Below are 24929 nucleotides of genomic sequence, written 5' to 3'. Positions count from 1 at the left end.
ATAATGCTAATTTTATTAAACAAGCAATTACAGTTGTTTGATTCTGCTTCATTATAATAATACATTATTATAATAATCGTTATAATAATCAAGTCAAACAAATGCAGAGCAGCAAAGAAATATGAATTTTTATAATCTACTAATTCCATTTCCAAAAATAGGTCCTGAAAAGAGGGTTTGTCTTAAATCCAAGTTCCGGTCAACGTGTACATTTGTGAGCAGATCAATAAAAGTCATTTAATGAGACCAGTTCATTGTGTTTCTGACATATTTGCAAGTTGTCCGAGGCAAAAGGGGCACTACATTTAAATTGGACTCTTTTTTAACAAACTTTTGAACACACACAAAAAGCAAGACTTGCGAATGAAGACGGTAATTGCCTATACTTTTCTGTCAGATGTAATCTTGAAGATAAAGTGGAAGCCCACCCAATAGAGAAAGTCATTAAGTCAGTGAATGGATAGAGCAGGCCATCCGACATGAGAGTAAACTTGTCCGTTAGCTCAGTGTGGGTGGTTTAATGGAATGGAAAAGTGTCAATCGGAAGTAGAACCACTTCTGACTACCTTTTGGCTGCAGAATCATGAAAAAAACAGCAGCTTTTCACCTTAGTTTCACCACATTAATATTTGGACAACCGCAGTCAACATCTTCAAGTAAACACAACCACTATGGAGGTGACTTTGCTGGTACTGATCTGCATCCAGCCTGGCAGGGAGGAAGGAAGGCAGCGGTGAAAGTGAGGCAGAGGAGGAGGGAGAGGGGAGGATGTCGGTAAAGATGCGGCGGCAGGAGGTGGAAGGTGAGATGTAGGAGAACGTAATTTGGAGTGTGCGAGACGGGCTGGCAGACAGACAAAAACTGATAGCGAGGCGTCGTGTTACCTCCATTTTCGCTCAGACATACCAGTTACACTTTTGTGTCGGTCAGCTCAAATGTCTCCACCATGGATGAAGACATAAAAGCCCCCCATGAGTAGAAATGTGAAATTCGATTCAGGCTTCTGTCATCTGCTTTGTCGATGTAACACGATGCCCTTTGACCCCTTCATTCTCATCTGTCGGCACCGGGTCGTTTTAGTTCTCTTATCTCTTTCTGTCTCACTACAGCTTCTCCAAGCTGGTTCAACAAGGTTGTTCTTTGTTGTTCTCTATTTTCTCTCCATATGTCCCCTCTAAAATAAGATTAAACCAAACACTGGTAGGTGCTTGTCTCTTGTTATTGCTTCTTCCGTACTGTACATTCCGAGGATCTCCAACCAGGTTCCAACAGGTGTCACTGTTGTCTTCTGTCATTTTATTCTCTTTTCTCTCTGTGTCCTCTCTTAAATGAATGGATATTTGTTTCCCAGTCAAAGTCAACTACGTAATCAGTTTGTACAAACCTCAATTGATTAGCGCAATGGGCCATACAGGATAAATGATTACACATGGCAGTCGTCAAAGCTAGAAGATCAAGGAACGCTGTAATCGTATGTTTGTCTTTTTTTCGAAGACTTTAGGTACTGGTAAAAATTTCTGTATTAATATGTCTCTTCTGTCCTAAAAGAGAATTCTTGTTCCTTACTGATGTTGCACGTCAGAGTTTTGAGAGTCTCGGAATGCTGCATTGAGGTGAAAAACAACAATATCCACAAGTGTCCCAAGCCATTTATTAATTATCCCCGTCTGACACAGATGCCGCCGACATGGAAGCCAGGATTACCGTATAATTACACCCTGATGAAATGAGCCAGGCCGTCCAGCTCCGTCTGTGTTTTTACAGCATGTTGTCCATATTTTAGCTGGCCTACTTCACCATTCCCGCCCCCACTAATCCGGTGTCGATGGAAGCTGCCACGCCGCTCGACCCGCTCACCCGCCCGCTTCCCATCTCGCCTCCGCTCAGCTTTAATCTTGTTGCTGCTGAAATCGGAAGCTTGGAATTAGGGATGACTGGCAATTTCTGCTAGAATATGACCAACTTAGTATAGAGTGGACTGGGAATCATACGAGGAAAAGGCTCTATTTTGTTGTAGTGTACAACCAACAAACCTCATGTCTTAACTTGGGAACCATATGTTTTTACATATTTTACATGCATTTGATAGGGCAACTTCTTAGGTACACATGCATTCTGTTACAGTGCTAAACAAGAACCATCAAAACAATTCCGTCTTTACAAAGACTGAGGCGTCAATTTAACATGTGGTTGCAGTGGTGTAGAAACTGAATAATAAAGAACAATTTGAATGTAATTAGTCTTTTAATAATTATATGTACTTGGGTCTCCAAGTGTTTAAAGAAAAAAAGAGATACTTTATATATTTAAATTTTTCGAAAATAATATTTTATCCAAATAATCTATAAAACCAACCTTTTTTTTTTGTATTAATATTTGCCTATCATTATGTTTCCGATACATGACAAACACAAAATTAAAAATATTGTTGAATGAGAAAAGCATGCAGGAAGACCATCACAATGCATCCCATCTGCTGCATTTTCTGATTCATTCCAATAAGCAAATAGAAAATAAAGCAAATGGCCGACAATAAAATATTTTTAAACCTACGGCAGGGTGTTTACCTCCGTTTGTGCATTTTATATATAAAATATATTTTATTATAATATTATCTTTTATATGCTTATCTTACAGAGCTGGTGCGGTTGTCTTGACTCCAATGACAATACAATACAATTTCCTACAAGCGCAAATCTTTCTACAGGTGGCCAACAATATTTTTGAAAATAAATGGGTGCATTTTTGTTATCAGGTTAATACTGCCTTTTCTTAAAGCTTATTTTGCAATGAACAAGAACTCACTGCGTGCACGTTTTAAATGCTGTGTAACTAGACAGTAGTTGCTGTTGTAGTTGCTTGGCAATAATGAGGATGCTGACAATACTGCAACAGACATTGACATAAATGGACTGACTTTCCATAGAAATGACACCTCTGGGTCTCACATTTTATGTGAACAAAATTGGTCAACCATGTATGTCTAGTTTGGCATAAGTGGGCACTTTTTAGTAATAAGAAGTAGGGATGCTCCGATCAGGGTTTCATGCTGCTGATTCCGATACCAAGAGTGGAATCAGCTGATACCTATACTGATCACATGGATTAACTGTACTGTCAATTCATTTATGATGAGTGCTATTGGCCAGGCCCGCCATTAGTGAATGCCAAGGGCCACTGCAAACTGTGTAATTATTAAAAAATAAACCTTTGAGTAGATTTTTTTCTGGGTACTCCGGTTTCCTCCAACATTCCAAAAACATGCACGTTAGGTTAATTGGAGACTCTAAATTGTCTATAGGTATGAATGTGAGTGTGAATGGTGCCCTGCGATTGGCTGGCAACCAGTCCAGGGTGTACCCCGCCTCTCGCCCCAAAGGCAGCTGGGTTAGGCTCCAACATATACCCCCCGCGACTCTGATGAGGATAAGCGGAATAGAAAATGAAGGGATGGATGATTTTTCTACTATTTGACACAAACCTGAATTTATTTTGATGCATGTTTTGGAGTAATATGAATACATGGGAAATATATTGTTCAATAATTTATTTTAGACTTCATGATAACAAAATTAACAGAATAAAATATTCCAAATATATAACTTTATTAAATAGAAATCTGTCATGCTTAACTTAAAAGAGAATAAATTCAGTGTCCAGGGTTTTCCAACTTTCATCACTATAAGAGCTGTCAACTATTTGTGTTTTATTTATGACTGGCAACATTTAAATTGTACACTTTTATTTACCAAGCAGATCTCCACTCAGTGGGATCATCGCCTTTATGCTATTTTGTGTTTTATATAAGGGTACAAACTCTGAAACAAATATTCTTTGACCTTGTGTGAGCGTCAGCTTCAAAATCAGCCTGTGAGATAGGAGACTTCTGTGATAGTATCACCATCATAAGGCTGGACACACACTATGTGTTTATGTTCATTAAACAACCACACATAGTGTTTGGAGGACAAGACATAATTGGTATTCATGGCAAGATAGTAAAGATTAGCTAGTTAGCTGTGGCCAGTGACAGCTAGGCAAAGCGTGTATAGAAAGATGCAAGAGAAGTCGAACACCAATTGGTTTGACAACGGAGTGATCAAACACATTGGCATTGATTGGCGTAGCCTGTTTCAAGCTGTCAAACTGAAACCATTGAGGTTTTACAGACTAGTGTTGATTCTCGCGGCAATACGAGACAAAGTGCGTTCCTTGTCAGCTCAAGATGAGTGTTGACGTGATACAGCACACATTCATGTCATGTTTGTGTTGTCATAACATGAATTGTCATGTCCCCGCCGTATGGCAATCTGTTTCGAAAGGCATTTATCGGCAATGCCAATCATGATACTAATCGATGGCCTATTGATCGGAGCATACCTAATAAGAACAACACGGTGTACCAAGTGTTGCCAACTTGGTGACTTTTTCGCGAAATCTGCTGACTTTCCAAGCTTTCTTGCAACTTATTTTCTGAAAAGCGACTAGCAACTTTACCTGGCGTCATCGGAAACGTTTCTGGTATTTGGAGACTTAAAAGTGAAAGCACGTATTGTTCTGCAGTTCTGTTGTCACCCAGCAGCAGCTGTTGCTGCCGAGAGGTCCGCCCCACCTGAAAACAGTCACAGCAGACCTATGGACAACTTAAGAGTCACCACTTAGCCTAACATGCACGTTTTTTAGAATATGGGACGGAGTACCCAGAGAAAATTCATGGACGCACGGGGAGAACATGCAAACTCCACACAGAGATGCCCAACAGAGATTCGAACCCAGATCTTCCAGATCTCCTGACTCCTTGGCCAACATGCCACCGTGCGACCTATTATTATTATCCAGTCCATCCATCCATTTTATATACCGCTTCTACTTATCGAGGGGCCGCGGGGGCATGCTGGAGCCTATCCCAGCTGACTTCGGGTGAGAGGCGGGGTACACCCTGGACTGGTTGCCAGTCAATCGCTGGGCACATATGGACAAACAACCATTCACACCCACATTCACACCTATGGACAATTGTGGGACAAAATGTGGGACAGCAACATTGGGTGGACCAGGACTTGATGAGTCCGTCGACATAAAAGCGACCAACTTAAGCATCTTCCATTCTAAAATATATGTATAGACGGAAATTGTAATACAACTCCTATAAAATTGTCTCATTCATATACTGTATATTAGGAATAGGGAAGCAGAGAGTGTTCATTACAAGCTGAATTAGAAGGCAATTAAAGGATATCAGGCAGCATCACAGACACTGAATAAGATCCCAGCTGCTACTGCTGATGACGCTTCACCTTCAAGCATCCGCATCGCATCCGTTGCTCGTCACTCCCGGATTGAGGAGCCGCGTAATCATGATTGAGACATTTTGTCTGCTTGAATAATGAGGGGGATGTTTGTCTGGAAAGCATCATGTTTTTCTAACTATGAGCCCCACATTGGAGGCTCAGTATCTGTGCCACGTCTTCAGAGAGATTTGTTACTGCAACAAGGAGCCTGAGCGTGTTCAAAGCGGGTTAAATGCCAAGTGTTTGTGCCGATAAAAAGCTTGCAAACAAGACAAGGGTGGCGCCGACCTTTAAACACTTTAAAAGATGCAACAAAAGCTGAGAAGTCATGCAAATAAAAAAGAGAAAAGCAATAAGTGACGTCCCCTTGAAAGCAGCAGGATGACAGCAGAAAGCAGAGATGTGAAACGCTTTAGGGGAGGTGATGAGGGATTATACATCCTGACAGAAACATGCAGGGAGGAGAGCCTTGGAAATGGGTTGTGAGGCACTTTTGCCGGGGAGATGGCAGCCATGCATGCATGCCAGGGTTTGGGTGGCTGACAGTTGCGCCCCCTGTCATCTTTAAAAAGTGAATCTCAACTGGAGAGACGTGTCATCGCTGTGTGCGGCTGTCTGATTAATAGGGGCGCCTATTAAATCACAAAAACAGCAGAGTCAACAGTGAACCGTGGAAAATGACACCAGTTGTCAGCGTCTGTGACGACGGCTCGGTGAGAGCAAGCAGAAGGACGGTGAAGGAAGGAGGAGCAGAGTGGATTGAGGAGGAGGAGGAGCAGTTGAGTCAGCTTCTGAGGAGGATGAAGGGATGGAGCTCTACCCCCTGCTATTAAATGTTTAATTGCTCACTCTTTTTCTCATATCTGTCTGTCCCCTCGTAAACCAACTACTAGCCATGCAATGTTTTTGCTTCTGTGTTTGCCTTTTGTTCTGTCTGGCGTCTCTTAAACCACGCAAAAACAATTACCAGCAGACAATATTGTCGTTGTGGTTGTCTTCTTTGGTTACTAGCCCCAGGTTCTCCAACCAGGGTCCTTGTTGCGGTTTTGTAACATTTTGGTCTCGCTTAGGTTTTGTGTTACCTTTGCTTTTTTTTGTTCTCTGTTTTATCTCCATGCGTCCCCTCTTAAATGAGCTAAACCAAGTAATGGAGATGTTATTGTTGCTGTCTCTAGTTATTGCTTTCTTTATTGTCTAGACACAGGTTCTCCAACCAGCTGTTGTTGTGTTCTCTTTTCTGTCTGTCCCCTCCAAGTATTCACAGATAATGTTGTTTTTGTGGTTGCTTTTTACGCTTATCTCTGTCTGTCCCCTCTTAAGCAATATATACTCTCCAGCGGCATTCCAAATAATAACACAAAAGACCACAGCAGGACACTTTTTACACAGGTCAATCTGTTCAGATTGCTCGTATCGCCTGACGATGCTGCAAAACAGACGATGTTAAGAAAGAAGGGATGGAAGTTATCCTAAAATAAATAGGAAATGCTAGTTGCCAACATGGCGGCCAATAGTGTGACATGCAAAGAGCCTCTGTCTAGGTACAGCTAAGGGCATCCAGTAATTGGGCTCTGCCTGCGCATGAAACAGATCTGTTCTGACATAACAGGAACTCCGAGTCCAAAAAAACACCCACAGAGGAAAGCCTTTGCCATCGCAAAAGAGGAGTGACCGCAGCCCGTAAATTATTTACAAGCTCCTTTGAGACGATTCACTCAGACAACATCAGGCCGCCTCCCCCCCAGAGCAATGGGAGTCCGGAGATGCTGCAAAAAAACCCCATCTCTGATTGAGCGTGAGGCCGTGGGTGAATGCCAACAGCGGGGACCATCACATGCTCATATAGGATCAATGCGTTTCTAAGAAATGAAAAAGTGATGACAAGCATGTGTGAGAGAAGCATCTCAACAATGTCTGCCTTCAGCGCTACTGGCTCTCGTCATAAATTCACAATGTTGTCATCACGTCCACTGCATTCATCCATGCTGTCTCCTCTTCAGCTCACCTGTCAGACTGACGCAACGTGACAGGACGCTATTAAACTCACACTGACATGTTTACTCACATATGCATGCGCACCCTGCTATTTTCAGTCCACTTACTGCCACCTATACAGGCAAACACCACAGCAGGCATTTTTTATTAGGTACCCCTGCTCAATCAAAGGAGATCTAATGCAAGACGTGTCTAATAATGCTCAGTTTTGATGACACTGCCAGAGAGGTATTTATTGAACAATATGTTTATCATTATGCATACAGCAAAGCTCATCTTTGTACACTGCAGTCACACTGCTCTACAGTTGTTTAATTACACAGCGCTATATTACTTTCCTGACTTTTTGCATTAAGAACATTCGGTTTACTTCAATTGTGCAAAGTGATTTTTTTTCATTAGTTAACCAATAAGATAGTTCACTCATCAATTTGTTTGCCTTGTGCTGTATTAAATGCCATTCTAGTTATATTTGTAAAGGCAATATTTGTGTGACTGTAAATGCTCCAATTAACGCCTCTATTCAGTTAACTCTGGGAACACATCACCGCGGGGGTCTCTATTTAGGTCAAAAACATTGGCATTAACAGCTGTGGTTGTTGGCAACCTCCTGAGGTGGTTTTCCTCCACCAGATGGCAGAAGTTGCATTTGAAGTCCCATGAGTGTCAGCATCCATCAGGTTTATCTACCTCTGCATGCGCTTTAAATTGTACTCAGCTGTGTGAAACTCATGCATGATGCACTATTAAAACCTGATACAGTGGTTTTCTCCTTACCACTATTACAACATTGGTTCTGTTGTGTTGCTGTGTTGCGCAATAACAGTCACTCTCACTCCTTCACTCTACCGTGGTTTTTCGATAATTCCTTAATTAATTAATGATCGCTGTTTTGTGGTTGGCTATGGCCTATTATTGGTCAAAAAACATTGAAAGACAAGTCATGTGTAGTATTCTGGTCACTAGGCGTCAGTAATGTTCCATTGATGAAACATTACCTTACATTACATTACCTTCACACTGCATGGAGTCAGCCATGGCATGTGAAAATGACATAGTGAAAAAAGTTATTTCATGTGGACATGGTAAGTTTTTGGCTTCTTACTTTGTCCGTCTTCCCCACTCCGTTTGAAACCCTTTCTTGAATTCAGAATAAATAAATTGGAGGCTAACTTTCTTTTCTTGGGAGAATGAACAGAATAAGATTTTCATTGCATGGTATAACTGCTGTTGTACTATGCACATGACAATAAAACTCTCTTGAATCTCTTGAATCTTGAACTAGTTAGCTTGGTGGCATGCTGGTTGGTTGGTTAAAGCGTCGGGAAGTCAGCTCCAGATCTTGATGTACCTAATATTGTGACCTTGAGTGTATGCCCAAATACACACACAACTGTTTTATAAGCAGTCTAAAATAACAAAGCAAGAAGAGAAACTTGCCTTCTAATCAAATACTTTTGACAGGCAACCAAATGAGAACGCGTTTGTGCGTACGTGCCTGTGCTGTCCGTTAGGCACAATCTCATCACACCAGTCTGCATTGGTTACACACACACATGCGCGCACAACCGTTGATTTATTAGTTTCAACGATGCAGAAACAAAACAAGGGAGCGACTCGAGGTTTTGACGTCCTTTTCAGATGACAGCTTTGGGGGAAAATAAATAATATAATGCTTCCTCTCATAAATTCACATCACTTAGTTCATGTACACATGTCAGACTATTTAGTTTGTCATCATATCGCTCCAGAAGATATACTGTTGTTCTATCTCAGTAAGAAGCCATAGGATTGTGTGTATTTATGACATATCCGTTTACATGCTCAGCAGCTTAGAGCTGCTGTATTCAACAATGAGCGTTTGTCATCAAACTTAAAAGGTTGCTACAAAATACCAGCCTAGCTCCAATTAAAATTTCCCCTAACGAAGTGAAAAACGCTTCATGTTTTTGTCAGCTGGCAGATGGTCTTTGTAGGCCTTGAAGCTACACAGTCCAAAAAAAAAAGCACTAATGAAGACAATAGGTCCAACAGGACTTTCTGACCGCCGCCTGACCTCCACATCATTAAGCTGTACGTAGAGGAGGACTAACATTTTAAAACTGCCTGTGGTGAGTTAAAAAAATCTCATATGATAATATACTACTGTAAAGTGAGCAAGCACCACTTTGTGGAGCGCCAGGGTTCAGCAGTGGTCTATATCAACAGTGACTTGCCCCCACATTTGTTCCAGTTCTGGTCGGATTTCTGTGACGAGGAACGTAGTTCTGCTTAGTTGCCGGGTTGCTTAAGTAAGCAGTTTGGCTTCTCAAAACAATATGCCTTCAAAAGAGTAATACATTTGCATCATAAAAGTGCCTCCTCAAAAAATCAGACCTCACAACTCGCTCTGCGTTACCTTTGTCTCCCGCCGTATACCTGCGAACTGTCGCCTCTCCATTCGTGTGTATGTGATGAAGACGCTCGCATCTTCTTAAAACAAGATCGCCGCGGCGCTCCGTCGTGGCTGAAGATGCGAGCGTACACATCACATACACACGAATGGAGATAATATATATTACTAAATATATGCACTGCAGATCAAAATCTTAAGACCAGTTGAAAAATTGCTAGAATTTGCATTTTGCACATTTGGATCTTTTTTCTAGGTTTTAAGTAGAACTACAATATGCAAACACAAGAAGGGGGAGTGAGACAAAAAGCACTTTGAAAAAGTAATTTATTGAAAACAACAATTAAACTGAAATAGGCTGTTTATCAGCTGATCAAAAGTTTAAGACTAAAGGCTATAAAAGCCTAAATCTGCTTAAAATGTTCATTTTCTGTCAGGCATTCACACTGTCATGCCCTCCTAATGGCTAAAGCTAAGAAGCGTTCTCTTTTTCAACGTGGTCGGATTGTCGAGCTGCATAAGCAAGGCCTCTCGCAGCGTGCCATGGCTGCTGAGGTTGGGAGCAGTAAGACAGTCATTCTACTTTTTTTTTTAAAGATCCTGAGCATTATGGAACAAAAAAGTCTGATGAGAAAAAATGTAACCTTGACCATCAAGATGGCTTCAACATTATTGGCATGACAAGGAGATCCCACCTGAGATGTTTTCTGCCTGGCACAGTGGAGGGGGGTCCACCATGGTCTGGGGTGCTTTTTCATTCAGTGGAACACTGGAGCTTCAGTTGGTGCAAGGTCGTCAAATGGCGGCTGCTTACGTGCAGATGTTGGAGCAGGCATCCCTCATGACTGAGGGCCCTCATCTGTGTGGTAACAGCTGGGGTTTTCAACAGGACAACGCTGCAGTTCACAATGCTCGCTTGAACAAGGACTTCTTCAGGGAGAATAACATCACTCTTTTGGACCATCCTGCATGCTCCCCTCATTTAAATCCCATAGAGAACATTTGGGATGGATGGCAAGGGAAATTTATAAAAATGGCCATCAGTTCCAGACAGTCGATGCCCTTCGTGAGGCCATCTTCACCACTTGCAGCAATGTTCCCACTAGCCTCCTAACACTCACATCAAGCATGCCCAAAGCAATTTTTGAAGTGATTAACAAGAACGGTGAAGCTACTCGTTATTGAGAAAATGTTTTGTTTTGGTTTGGAGAGTTTTTTGTTATTTTTTTAGTGATGGTCTTAAACTTTTGATCAGTTGATAAACAGCATATTTCCGTTTCATTGTTGTTTACAATAAATTACTTTTTCAAAATGCTTTTTGTCTCACTCCTTCTTGTTTTTGCATATTGTAGCTCTACTTAAAACCTCATTAAGATCCAAATGTGCAAAATGCAAATTCTTGCAATTTTTCAACTGATCTTAAAATTTTGATCAGGAGTATATACTATATTATATATTATAAATGAATAAATAATTTGTTAACGTGTTATTTTTGACAGCCCTACATTTTAATAAGATTCGGAAGTGCCGCATGAAATGATGAAATTTGATTTTCAACCAAACTCAACTCTTCCCTGCACTCACACTCTCTGCAGCAGGCATGCTTCAGCCATCACTTTAATATACAACACCTTATTAGTGGAACTTGCCTGACTTTGATGATTATTTCTAGTCTTTCTGTTTTTTAATAACTGGCAGTAATCGTTCTCCTCCGATTTTGGAATAACATTTGCAGTAAAAGCGAATTATTATACAAAATTCAGCTTCAGAACCCTCTCTTCAATTGCCATTGTTCATTACCGACGCAATGCCGGTTTAAGCCCTAAATATGTCTCACATGCATTTAAAGTATGAAATGTATAGGTACTCACCACTAATCAATGATTGATGATCACACTGTTTGGCTTTTGTAATTCCAGTAATGACTTACAATAAATATATTAACTGCAAGTTCAGAGGCTGGATTGACTGTCGAAGTGAGTGCTTCCATAACCAAACCAACTTTTGTGTCTCAGCGCAACACTATGGTGCTTTCAGGGACCATCGAATTAAATGTGAACTATTATTGCTTGATGAAAAACCATCGTCAGTAAAACATAAAGAAATAAACATGTACAAATAGTGGACTTTCTAACAGCTGTACATTTTACCTGTATTAGCACGTATTTATAAACTTACCAACTTATGGTGAAAGAGATGTGTTTTCTGCTGAAAAATGGAGAAACAAAAATATTTACAAAAAATCCACAAATATGCCTGACTTTGAATGCTGAACCGCAAATGTACAGTATTTATTTTTGTCTAACACTAACCCCATTAATATTGCACTCAAAGCATCATCGCCATGATCATCAGCTTTGTTTTGTGCTGGAATGGATCAATTTGAATCAACTCTTTCTCTGGGAACGTTACGATGAAAAATGTGACCTTTCTTCATTAGGACATAAAACCGATTTAGGAGAAATGTCATGGCTGTGATGTTCATTGTGGAAGCAAAAACAAAAAAGGAGGTCCCTTACAGTCACGGCCTTACAACACTAATCTAATCAGGCCTGTAATTACATAATTGAAGGGAGCTGATTAAAGCGTATGTGAGAGGCCCACACGGTCGCTGTGAACGATGTGTGTGTAACTGGAGTCGGCCCAAAGGACACAGCTGGTTCACGAGTGGGTCGACAGTACAGTAAGTCTTGTTTGCAGGGCTCAGCTGCTGTAAATGTGGTTAGTAAACCAACTAGAAGGGCAGGAAGCTTTTGAGCGTCGTTGAGCTTTGGACTGTGTTATTTGGTTTGTAAAATATATCTATGTATTTTATCAGTTTTATCAGTTTTTGAATATATAGGGAAAATCTATTGGAGCTGTATGATTTTGCAGCATACTGGGTGGTCCTCAGGTTACGTATGAGTTCCATTCCTAGACTGTGGTGTGGGTCAATACTAGTGTATGCTGGATCACTAAATTAACTCCCAAGTCACTCACACTGTACACAGAACACATGAAGAGCATAAACAGCAGTAACAAAACAATAAATACAAGAATGAAATGCAATTGTAATAAAGTAATAAAATATAATAACAAATGAAAGCCAAAGCACTAGCAACCTTTCCATCTCAATAATAAGACCACTATGCTTCTGTTATTATTACTATCGCTTTCATAGGAGCATATCCTTCAACATGCTCACAGATACTGTAGAGACCTGGCAGTTATGTGTAGTGTTAAAGTGATTTGTGATTTCCCACCGGCCATGAACATGACTCCATGTAGGATGGCTCTATGCAGAGGGCCGAGTAAGCCAACCGTTTGCACAATGAGGTGGGCGGGGTTACCTAAAAAAAAAAAAAGTCTGCGAATTACCTCCATTTTTATCACATTGCAGTGTAACTGTAACAATGGAAAACGCTCCGAAAACATTCTTCTCTCTTATTCACTCTCTTATCCAGTAGAAGTGCAGAAGAAATGTTAAAAGGCGACAAGAACCCAGCCAATACTTGAATGCATCAAGAGGCCAGATGGCTGCTGCGTGTTTTCTTTGGTCTTTCGAACAAATGAATAAAACATAATAAATCAAAGAAGGACTACAGATACCAAAAGAAAGACCTAGGCAGGGATTGCAGTGTTCGGAGGAGAGTAATGCCTTATTTAGAGGAGCTTGACAAAGTTTTGGGCCACAAACATCAGCATGCCAGCTTGCCGGTGAATGCTGGCAAATAACTCCACCGAAACCCGGGAGGCCGTCTCAAAAGAAGACCCAGGCACAAGTCAGACCTGCCTGGGCTCCCGTAAGTTGTATTTGTAAAATATAATGTTCACAGTACAGTTTTGGTTGTAAATACTGGCCTGCATGCTAGCATGCTATTATTGAATTAATGAAATTCACCACCCTCACCTTCTCATTTGTGCGTACAGCAGGAAACTACTTTCATTGTAAACCTATAGTCATGTTAGAAGTCATTTATTGTGCAATTGTGCAAATATGTTTTTATATTTCTGTCAGAAAACAATGGCGATGATGTGCATTACAGTTATTGTCATTCTGTCCACTATCATAGTTCATCATTTCATTACTACAAATATGTGTGACTGTTTCAATGCAGTATTGTCGTTGTGATCACTATCATAGTTCATCATTTCATGACTACTATTATGTGTGACTGTTTCAATGCAGTATTGTCATTGTGGTTGTTGATATTATTTTGTCCTTTCCGTCAGGGTCTTTATAGTGGTCACAGACATTTGCTGATGTAGTTCTGTATGTTTCTGTTGTTCTGTTGTTGTTGTCACAATTGTTGTTGCTGCTGTTGTCCTTGTCTCTGTCTTTTTTTTGTCCCCCTCTTATCCCCGCACCCACCCCTCTGTTTTCTTTTCTCTTCTTCTCTGTCCCCTCCTGCTCCGGTCCGGCCGCTCCATATTTGCATAATCACATGCATCAAATCAAATAAATTCTGTATAACAGGGGAAGTGTATATCACACTTCTCCCTGGCAGAGTAAATCTGTTGAGCACTTGAGGGCATTTAGATCTACAATTCTATCTGCCTTAAAGGCTGGACAGGACAGGGGTAAAAACAAACAAAAAAAAAAAACATCCTCTTGTTACGATGTCCCCACAAGCATGAAGCCTACAACATGCAATCTTTATGTTAAAATGTTTTGCATTTTACACCTTAATTTTTACATTTTTGTGTCGTGTCAACGACTATAGTGAGTTGTGTGTTGATTCAACAATGATTAAACAATGGTCGACACTTGAAATTTCCTGTGGTTATTTCCTGATTGGAGGTGTAATCCCTGTGACGTAATGACACAGCTCCCCAGGACAATGGAAAATAAAGCTGGCGTCCGCAGGCAACACGGTTCTACCCCGGCCTCAAACTTAATCCAGCACCAACACCAAAGTTCGCGACAGTGGAAAAGGGGTAACAGAGGACCACCTGTATTCACTACAAGCTGGCAAGAATGGAGGTTAACAGTGTCACCTCTACTGGTTGCATTTTTTGCTGACAAGAACACACACGGCTTTTAACTGTATCTTGGAAACTGATAGCTTAGTGTTTTCATCATAGTTTTATTGTAGGTAGGATCATGTTGCACAAAGTGGGTCTGAGTAGGAGAAAGACAATTGGGCTTTTATCTGATCTTATTCAGGGATTTGACGTGTTAGGAACCGATTAGATGTTGCATTTATGGGATGTGTGACTGCTGCATGGAGGAAGACCACTCGAAGTGAAGAGCTCAAGGTGGCCAGCGTCAGTAAAAGTAAAATCCTGATGGCAACACAAGAGGAGGAGACTTTGATTCCCATCACGCTGGCCCATCCACCGATAGAGAATATTGTTTTACGGCTGGGTAGTCACAGCGTTTCAGTCTTCTTTCACAGCAGCCTTGGCAGCACAAGTGGAGACAACAACTGTATCAACTCACAACTGTTTTTCACTTCAACTTAGTGCCTCTGGAAATCCCGAAAATCATCCCACTAACTGTTTGCATCTAACAATGGAGGATGACAAGGGTCTTCTGTATTTACTAACTATGGTCAACTGTGGGCAGCAAGAAAAAAAGAACGGTTGCAGCAAAGTGGACACTGTGGGGTAGAACACTGCAGCAAGGGATGTCCGATACTGACTTTTTTTGCCGAAAACCGATATGCCGATATTGTCCAACTCTCAATTTCCGATTCCGATATCAACTGATACCGATATGTGTCACATCACATATCTTTTTCTTGAGTAAAATTAATTAAAGTAACAATACTCTTAAATGAGTACAGTCGTTTTGTTGGCTACTCCACCCATCTCTAAATAGATAATTAATGTATTACATATTTCATATAAGAATATATTTGTGTTTCTTGTGCCTTGATTTATGTTAGTTTTAGAAAAATTTAATTTATTTTTAGGTAACGGGGTATTGTTTAAAATACATGAATTTGCTGATTATTATTTTGATTGATTACTTTCATGTTCTTATTTTATATTCTTATTTTATTGCATTTAAACTACTCATTAAAACAACTATATATACAGTACCTACTTATATATACCTGTCTATATATACCTACCTGTGTGGGATCCATAAAGGTCTTATCTTAGCCATCTGAGAAGATCAAATACACTGTTTCCCAAGTATTAGTGCGTCTGTGAATGGTTAAACGAGAGGCATTAACTTGAATTTTTGTAGAAAGGCGCTTTATGAAAGTAAGTACATTTATTTGTATTCACTTACAGTGCAGCCTTGCCACATCCAATATGGCAGCGACGTTGACGTAAGGCTCAGTACTCAATGCGGCTTCTATGTGTATGGTTTTGACAGCAGCACTTCCTGTTGGATATCACATTTTTATGCCAGTATTGGGCCGATAATTATCAGTGGCCGATATTATCAGACAACACTAATTATAATATATTTTATTTTTGTCATTTCTAACCGCAAATGTAACGGCAATAATATTTGTTGCAATAGTACCCATCTGCGAAAGGCTGGCGACCAGTCCAGGTGTACCCCGCCTGTCGCCCGAAGTCAGCTGGGATAGGCTCCAGCATACCTCCGCGACCCTAATGAGGATAAGCAACATAGAAAATGGATGGATGAATCGTACCCATATGGTATCTGCTCAAGGTGCTTGGAACCCAGGTAAAAGAAATAGTACCGTGTAGTACCAGCTTTTGCCAACGGAAAAATGTCTTTTCCGAGTAGAGCCGTGTCAAGTCAAGTCGGGGGCATTATTTACAACTTTTTGACAATGGAATGACATGCTATCCCAAACTGACTGTGCCTCTTGGTGGAGACAGGACTGAAGAAAACCACAGAAAGCCTACAAACACCCATGAGGCACTCTGCTTGCCATTTGAGTCATTACATAACTCCACTAATATCATTTTGAACGGAAGGAAACATGAAATATGCAGCACACAACCAGTAGGACTCTCCTCCTCAGTGCGTAGCCTTCACGCTGTATCTGACCTGCAGCTTCAGCCCACCTGTCAAACCAAGTAGTGTCAACACCTGACACTCTTAATCTAAACCTGACGGGCTGCTAAAAACTGCTGAAAGGTGCGAAAAGGCAGGACATTCACTTCAAAACAGCCATTAAGACCCGTGAACATATCTAAAGTGCATGTTTCTCTGGCGCATCGCTTGATCAAAAACAAGCCGTTTGCTATATTTATTATTCATGTAAGCTAAGATAGTTATGAATTATGTAGTCTAAGGCATACATTGCATCATCGTCACAGAATAAGAACACATTAAGGAGAGATCAATGCACTACCCGACATGACAGAGCTTTTAAGGCAACTGGAATTAAATACAAGACCAATAACAATGTAGTACTTCACTAAACATTCCCCTCATTATTTCCACTGAGGCTATTTTGTACATTTCATACAACTCTTAGGTCAGACTTAAATAATAAATGTGTATTAAAAAAGTAAAGAACAGGAAAGCAGACTCCCAACTCATAAATTCAGCTTTTATAACAAGAATGGCGTTAGGAAAGGATGCCATTTTTTTCTCCTGGACATGGTGGACAATTCCAGGAGACTTGTTTTATATCTGCATCGTTATCCAGATCCTCACCAAAATTTAACACTTTTGCACGCCAATGAGTTAATTTGTCATAAACTGGTGTGAAGTATGGGTCAAGTGTTCATGGCTGCATGCCAGTGCGCAAAGAAATTCTGGAAATGTTAAACATTTCTGGCATGAATAATCTCCATGCATCTGGATTCGAATCTCCGCTTGGGAATCTCCGTGTGGAGTTTGCATGTTGTCCCCGTGCATGGGTTTTCTCCGGGTACTCCGGCTTCCTCCCACATGCCAAAAACATGCATATTAGGTTAAGTGGTGACCCTAAATTGTCCATAGCTATGAATGAGAGTGTGAGTGGTTGTTTGTTTATATGTGCCCTGCGATTGGCTGGCGACCAGTCCAGGGTGTCCACTGAAAACAATCTGGAGTAACATTTACTTAAAAACAGCTGAGTAATTGTTTCCAAGTAGACAATCTAAGTAAATATTACAAGGGTTATTCTCATGTAAACATCATTCTCAATTAAGAACCTCTTGCTTTTTAAGAATGATAAAAAAAAAACATCTAAGTAACATTTATTAGCACTTGCTTACTTACTTACTTGCTTTACCTCATAAAGCTTAAAAATGTGTAGTTATTTTTACTCATACTGTGATTGTAAATGATTAACATTTTTTCAAGTACATTGTTCCCTCGCTCTATCTAGTTTCACCTTTCGCGGATTCGCTGTTTCGCTAATTTTTTTTTGTGCTTCTTTTTTTTATTACAAAGTGTGAATGCTGTTACAGGCCAAGCCTGGCCCTTTAAGAAGATTTGCATTGTGGGAAGTCTTTTCTCGCCTGTCTGCACCGCCCATTGTTTTCTGCGTCCCGACTGGCTGGAGACCATTGTCAATCAATCTCCTTCGCGCGGCCCTGCCATGTCTCCTGTGTCATCGCTAGCTTGCTTGCGACAATATGTTTTAACAAGAATACAAAAACGCTACAGTACAGCGGAACCGTGCCAGGACGAAAAGGCACGGTCACAGGAGTGAAATATATGTGAGTGACTTAATAATTTCTTGTGATGATCATTAAGGTCGATCATTAAATTCAAATGAAGGTTTGAACTTTTTTGAGAGTGTTTAAACAAGCGAGAAATGTGATAAAATATTATTGCCTGTCTGAGAAAAGTGTATAAAGTGTACAGTATGGTGAGGGGTTTTACAGCCTTCAAATATAACAATTGTAAAAGAAATGAAGTTGGCTACTTTGCGGATTTCACTTATTGCGGGCTATTTTGGGAACCTATCCCCCACGATAAATGAAGGAACGCTGTAATCCCTACTTGCTTATTTAAAACATCCTACAGTAATTTCTTTGTTAATATAAGCCATAAAATCTTTTTTTTTTTTTTTTTTTTTTTTTTTACTTTGAACCCAGTGGTATAGCTAATTTATGACAATTTCTACTATCATAACGTCTGCTATACTTAGAACTACAAGTAAATTGTTTAGGTACTGTGCCGCTCGCAAGTCAGCAGCTCATTCTTTAGCAGAAGCCAATCACGTGTTACAAGGAAACTCTCAAGAAGCTTCTCAAACCATCGGAAATCGCAGGACGTCATTATTCAATATAACAGTCGGACTCACATTGTCTTTGTTCTTACAAAGAATGCTAAAATCATCACATAACAGATTAACACTCAAATAATAACAATATAGGCTACAAGACAAGTAACAAATCCAAGTTTAAAATAACAAACAACAGCTATTTTAGCTTTTACCCAGCATTCATCACTCCTAGCAAGGCATTACATTGGCCAACGGCAGCCATGAGTGCCCAGCAGCCATGCTGCCCAGAGGGAGCTCATGAGTGCCTCTGATGGCACCATATGAACCTTTTTAGTAGATTTTACTTGGTATTCTCAAAATGTGACCTACTGATCCTACTTAAGTAAATGTTACTGAAGTATCATTCTTCAAATGTACATTTATGCACATGTACAATGCACACATTATCTAATACTAAGTAAACACATTAATATTACATAGATTTTTTAAATAAATGCATTAACTACGGTTTTCTCACATGGTTTACATGTATAACTAAACTAACATTTACTGTCACAAAAACTCTTTTATTCCAGTGTACCCCGCCTCCCACCCAAAGTCAGCTGGGTTAGGCTCCAGCATATCCGCGAAGAATAAGCGGCATAGAAGATGGATGGATGGATGGATGGATAATCTCCATGCCGCTTGCGTGAACATCGTGCAACCCATTGTGGACGGTGCGTATCAAAGCGTGGGTTCAAGCAGATGGCAAGGTGTTTTCCACATGCAGGCTTTGTTAAGTCACAACGCTCTGTAACAACCCAGACCTTCCAGTCTCTTCGGCAACACTTCCTGTGGTATGGTAAAGACTGGACTTCAAAATAAAAGCAAAACAAAAACATAAGTGGTGGTGACAATGCATACCCGTACGGGAACAATGCGCAAACAATGTCATACACTAGACTGTAACTGCAAACAGTTCACTAAAAATTCACCTCTGTCTCAAATGTCGTACAATATTGCACATAACAAACTACTCCATTAGCCCTGTACTGTACTGTTCTTTAAAATTGAGTGCCCAAATTAAAAAAAAAAGAACCCTACGTGTTGCTGACTCACTGGCATTTTTTATTGAATCCGAAATAACCATGGGCCCAAAGAAAGTTGTGAGTGCCAGCAATTTGATGAAGAAGGTGATAAACACTACTGAATTAGATCTCGCCAGAATGTATGGGAAGTCCGCTTCAAGAGTAAGTTCCATCCATTTGTTATTTATAATTTTTTCACATTGTTTTCTGCATGCAAAACTAGAACTGTTCTCTATAAAATGTATTGTTGTTAATATTTTTGGGTTATTAATATGAATTAATTGGATTTGTTATTTCCTGTGGGAAATAATAAATTGTATATTTATTGTATATGACGACACACTCACTCTATACAATCTCCCCAGCCCAGTCCATTAGGGATCTTGTTTCAAGGCTCTATAAGTGTGTATTTCTAACTTATCTCATTATGGAAATTGTCTTTGTTTGGGATGCATGCAGTCACCTTTAGAAATGTTAGAGAATAAAAGCCCTTGATGCCCCCCACCCCGAGATCTGCATTTAGATTACGACACCTTCCAAACTGTTAATGGCGCTACAGTGGGGGACAGCCAGCTGGCCATCTTCTAACCTTGACAAACGCCCTGCCAGTGTGCATGCAACCATGTGACAGTTACTCCTTATTTATTTGAGAAAGGCATCAATAGCCTTGTCTTGCTGACTGCATGCGTGTTTTATATTCGCCGTTAAGTAGAAAACAATACAGCTTGGCAGCGATATCGTTAAGTGGACTTAATGTCGCTCTTGAGCGCCGCTGACAGCTTTATGTGGAGAAAAGCGGGGTAAAGAAATGGACGAGGGCTGGGGCCCGCGGTTCAACAACGCACTTCATGGTGGGACTAATTGACCTGTCAGCAGACATTTCATTACTGGCATCATCAGAGCATCTTGCACTGCTTGCCCTGCTGTTCCATTCATCCCAATCCTCAGCGTTGATGTTTACACAAAGCAGCTCTTGTGGCTCCTGACAAGCAGCCAGTGATCCATAATGTCAACACTGCAACAAAGCGGTGCTGATAATGACATGCGGAAGCTGTCTCGGACACCTTCACGATAAGACGCAGGAATGGCTCTGTCAATAAGGACTTGGCTGAGAGGGGCTTTTGCCCGGGGAGAGGAAGGCTGAAGTTTGAAAGATGCAAAAGACGCTCTTTAGATTGAGGGTGCACTCACTCTGGGCCATTTCCGTCACACTAAGCTCATCCTTTTATTGCTCTTTTCTGGCCTGCACTCACACTGCGTACACCCCTCACATTTCTGCAAATATTTTATTATATCTTTTCATGGGACAACACTAAAGAAACAAAACTGATACAATAAAGGAGTCATTGATAACAGTTGGACTCTAAATTGTCCATAGGTATGAATGCGAGTGTGAATGGTTGTTTGTCTATATGTGCCCTGCTATTGGCTGGCGGCCAGTTCAGGGTGTACCCCGCCTCTCGCCCAAAGTCAGATGGGATAGGATGCAGCATACTTCAGCGACCGTAAGCGGCATAGAAAATAGATGGATGGATGGATAATAGTTGGCTAACAGAGTAATAACAACCCTGCTCCCATTCACACTTAAGACCTTGTAACACTAATGAGTCACATGACACCAGGGAGAAAAATGCCTGATTGAGCCCAATTTGTACAGTTTAACACTGACTTTTGTTGCCAGTTTGTTGCCAGTCATCTAGACATTAAAGGGATAGTTCCGATTTTTTGCCATGCAGTTTTATGACATCCCCATCAGCAGTGTAGTGCATCAACGGCGGCTTACCCCCGCCCCTACAATATACGTTCAAAAGACTATACATTTGATTTAAAAAAAATCAGACCTCACAAATAGCTCAGCGTCATATTTGTCTCCCGGCGTGTCCCTGCTACTGTCGCCTTTCCATTCTTGTTTAGCTATGTGATGAAGACGCTCGCATCTTCTTCTGGTGTGGAACACACACATAAAAAAGATGGCCGCGGCGCTCTGTCGCGGAAGAAGAACTTCATGTAAAAAAATCCGAGCTTTCCCTTTAATGGTTGCCAGGTATTTTGAGGGGACATTAAATTTACGCTGTTATCCAAGCTGTAGACTGACTACGTTATATTGTATCAAAGTGTTGTTGTTTTTCGTGTTGTCCCATGAAAACATATCATGCGATATTTGCAGAAATGTGAGGGGTGTTCTCACTTTTGTGAGATAGAGTAAATGTGAAAGCAACGGTTTCGGTTATGTTGACAACTGCTCACGTCGATGTCAGTCAGCCAGTCTGAGACGGGCTCCACTGTAGTAATATTTCACAACCAACTACTCACATGGTGCCAAAAACAACAAAACAGTGACCTGCCACCCCAACATTCTACAGTAGCATCAAACGTTACGAACTCATCTGCAACCAATTGAAAGAACTTGGCCAGTATTTGTTGAGTACTGCTCATCTGCGTGTGTCCATCAGCTTTGCAGAACATCAGCGCATCTGCATTAGTTAAAGCCTTTCTTGGGGGGGGCACGGAGACAGATGCAATCAGTCAATACACACACACACACTAAAAGTGTTGCTCATTTCTAGGTGACAAAAAACCCATTAAGGTTGTGGCTGCCACTTGGTAATCTGCATTATGGTTTGCTTTTGGCAGCTGAGTGACACTTCTTATTGGCTGAAGCTTTGCGGGAGGAAATTTTTAAAAAGCCTTGTCCGAGCTGCACTCCAAGGCTTAGATGTGTCACACCGACGACTGCAGGGATCGATCAAAAACTGCACCCTCCCATATCACACAACGTCTTTAGATCATTAAAATCTGATTGAGAGCTGCTCAGAGAAGCCATACAGTGAGTGCTTGCGTGAATGCAAGGCACAGACATCATGCCTGGAGGATGATAACTGCAAAAAGCATCGATCAGCAGGATGAGAAGTAGTGCTAAGATGATCCTCAAAGTGGATAAAAGACTGATATAAGCCTCATGGGAATGTGTATTATTAGAGGCGTGAATAAAGTGTGTGCAGGGAAAAATGGCAAAAGAGGCTCACGCAGGACGAGAACTTGACTGGTGCTTCTTCCACATCTGCAAGTCGATAGGGATGATTTCTCAGCCTCTTCCTTCCAGCAGCAGCAGCAGCATCGGCTTCACCGCCTTCACTCCCTCTCTTCTCTTCTCCGCTTCTTCCCAGCACTGCTGTTGAATTATCTAGCACCTTCCAAAAGAAGCCCTCCTCCTCTTCTCCACCGCGTCCGCTCCTCCCGGTGCCGTGAAGGCAGTAGGGGAACGTCCTCGTCTTCTAGCGAGCTGCTCTGCTCGCTTTGTGCCTCGGAGTAGCGGCGAGGGGCTCGGACCGATGCTGCTGTCGTCGCTGGGGTGCATGTGTGCGTGTGTGTATGTGTGTGTGTGTGTGTGTGTGGGTGGGTGTTTGAAACAGGTCTCTGCTGCTGTTCACTGAGAGATCATCTGCTTTCTCTCTTTCGCTCTCTTCCCCTCAGTGGGTTTGTTTTGTGCTGCATTCAAGTTCTACAAGGGAAATAGAAAACGAGCCCTCTCCTTTAAATATTCATCCCACTATTGCATCCGTTGTGTGTGCGTGTGTAATAACTTATGAATATAAAACACATTATAAAATAAGCTTATGAAAAAATATATAGAAAGTACACACCACATTAATAATCTATACAATAACTGTGATACGGTCATATTTTGCATTGTTTACGTTATACCATAGCAATTCAATTCTGTTTATTTTCTCCTATTGTGAGTTTTATTGTGTAAGTCACAGCTCTTGCACTATTTTAGTGAGTATGCTCACTGGGCAATTCATTAAGTACTGTGCAATTTCATAAGACTGAGTGACTGAATGAATGTTTTTTAAAAACTATTAGGTAAACATTCACAATTCCTTGCAAATTGGCCCAAAAAATGTATTTTTTTTCTCCGAAAAAAGCAGTTTTTTCCACAAAAACCACCTCATTCACCATAAGGTGAATCATTTGTGATAATGCAGGTAAACTATACGGCATACATGGACCACTGTTAGAAACGCACAATATGTATGTATTTATGTCTGTACGCTTCACTGATAACATTTTTTCATCAAGTGTTGCGATGTCACACTTCGTTCGGCCGTCCTTGAATGCACCACAGTGTGCTGTGACTAGCTACACCTTGACTCCAATTGCATCTGTTCATGGATCATCTTACATTATCATTCAGTAGTGGTGAGCAACTATACATTTTATACTTTAAAGCATGTGAGGCAATTTAGGGCTTATATCTGGATTGTGTCGCGAGTGAGCAATGGAACCTGGAGACAGAAGGGGGGGGTTCTGGAATTGAATCTTATCTAGTAATTACAACAGTCACTTCTTTTGTAAATGTTGAAATCAGAGAACGTCACCGTCAAGCTAGCAGGAGGGCTTTGGGGCAGTGGGGGGGAGAGGCAGATAATTTTTGATAGAACTCTTGTAGCGATATCATGATATTGTGCAGGTGTACCTAACGAAGTGCCCCTGAGTGTTTGGGGGGGGGGGGCTGACGCCGTTCCCTGACTTTTGCAGTGAATGCATATGTGCATATGAATCATAATGACAAAATTCAGGCAGATGTAGGATGTAGGCTTCAATTTGGTGCCCATCCAAATTGGGATTGCTCAGCCTTGTCCGGGGTCTGTGCTTCACTGTGTGCATTCTAGTTGAATCTGGTTTTTGTCCTTTTGGGTTTGCATGGTACGGTAAGATACGCTGCCATGTTTCAGCTGGTGTAACACTGGAATGTTATCAGCACGCTGCACACATATCACGCACACAGAAAATTACAGTGGAACCTCCTTTATTATATCTGTGCAGGCACACTGAAAAAAAAACTATTAACATTTACTTAGAAAAATTCGTATCACTTTTTGCACTATGATATTGTAATTAAACTTGTAACTATAAATCAAATAAATCTGCTTTTATTGCAAAATCCAAACAGGATTGGTAAATAAATGGTATACAGTATTACAAATGTGTTTTCTTAAATTCTGTTATGTGAAAAAACAAAGTAAGGTCTATTTCAGTTTTTGTAACATTTAATCTTAGTGATTAGAAATTCTGAGTGAGTCTTATGTGCATTTATTCT

General features: G+C 40.8%; 1 protein-coding gene across 1 annotated transcript in view; it reads right to left on the bottom strand.

The window, feature by feature from the left end:
• lingo3a (leucine rich repeat and Ig domain containing 3a) overlaps positions 1-23234 on the bottom strand; it is a 44311-nt gene extending 21077 nt beyond the window's left edge. Inside the window, exon 1 of the mRNA XM_054789746.1 lies at positions 22852-23234. The gene's annotated coding sequence lies outside the window, so the exon portion shown is untranslated. The remainder of the gene's footprint in view (positions 1-22851) is intronic.
• Between the last annotated feature and the right edge of the window lie 1695 nt (positions 23235-24929).

The sequence above is a fragment of the Dunckerocampus dactyliophorus genome, chromosome 10 (assembly GCF_027744805.1).
Source record: "Dunckerocampus dactyliophorus isolate RoL2022-P2 chromosome 10, RoL_Ddac_1.1, whole genome shotgun sequence".
Classification (NCBI taxonomy): Eukaryota; Metazoa; Chordata; class Actinopteri; order Syngnathiformes; family Syngnathidae; genus Dunckerocampus; species Dunckerocampus dactyliophorus.
This window is presented reverse-complemented; position numbering and strand designations above follow the sequence as displayed.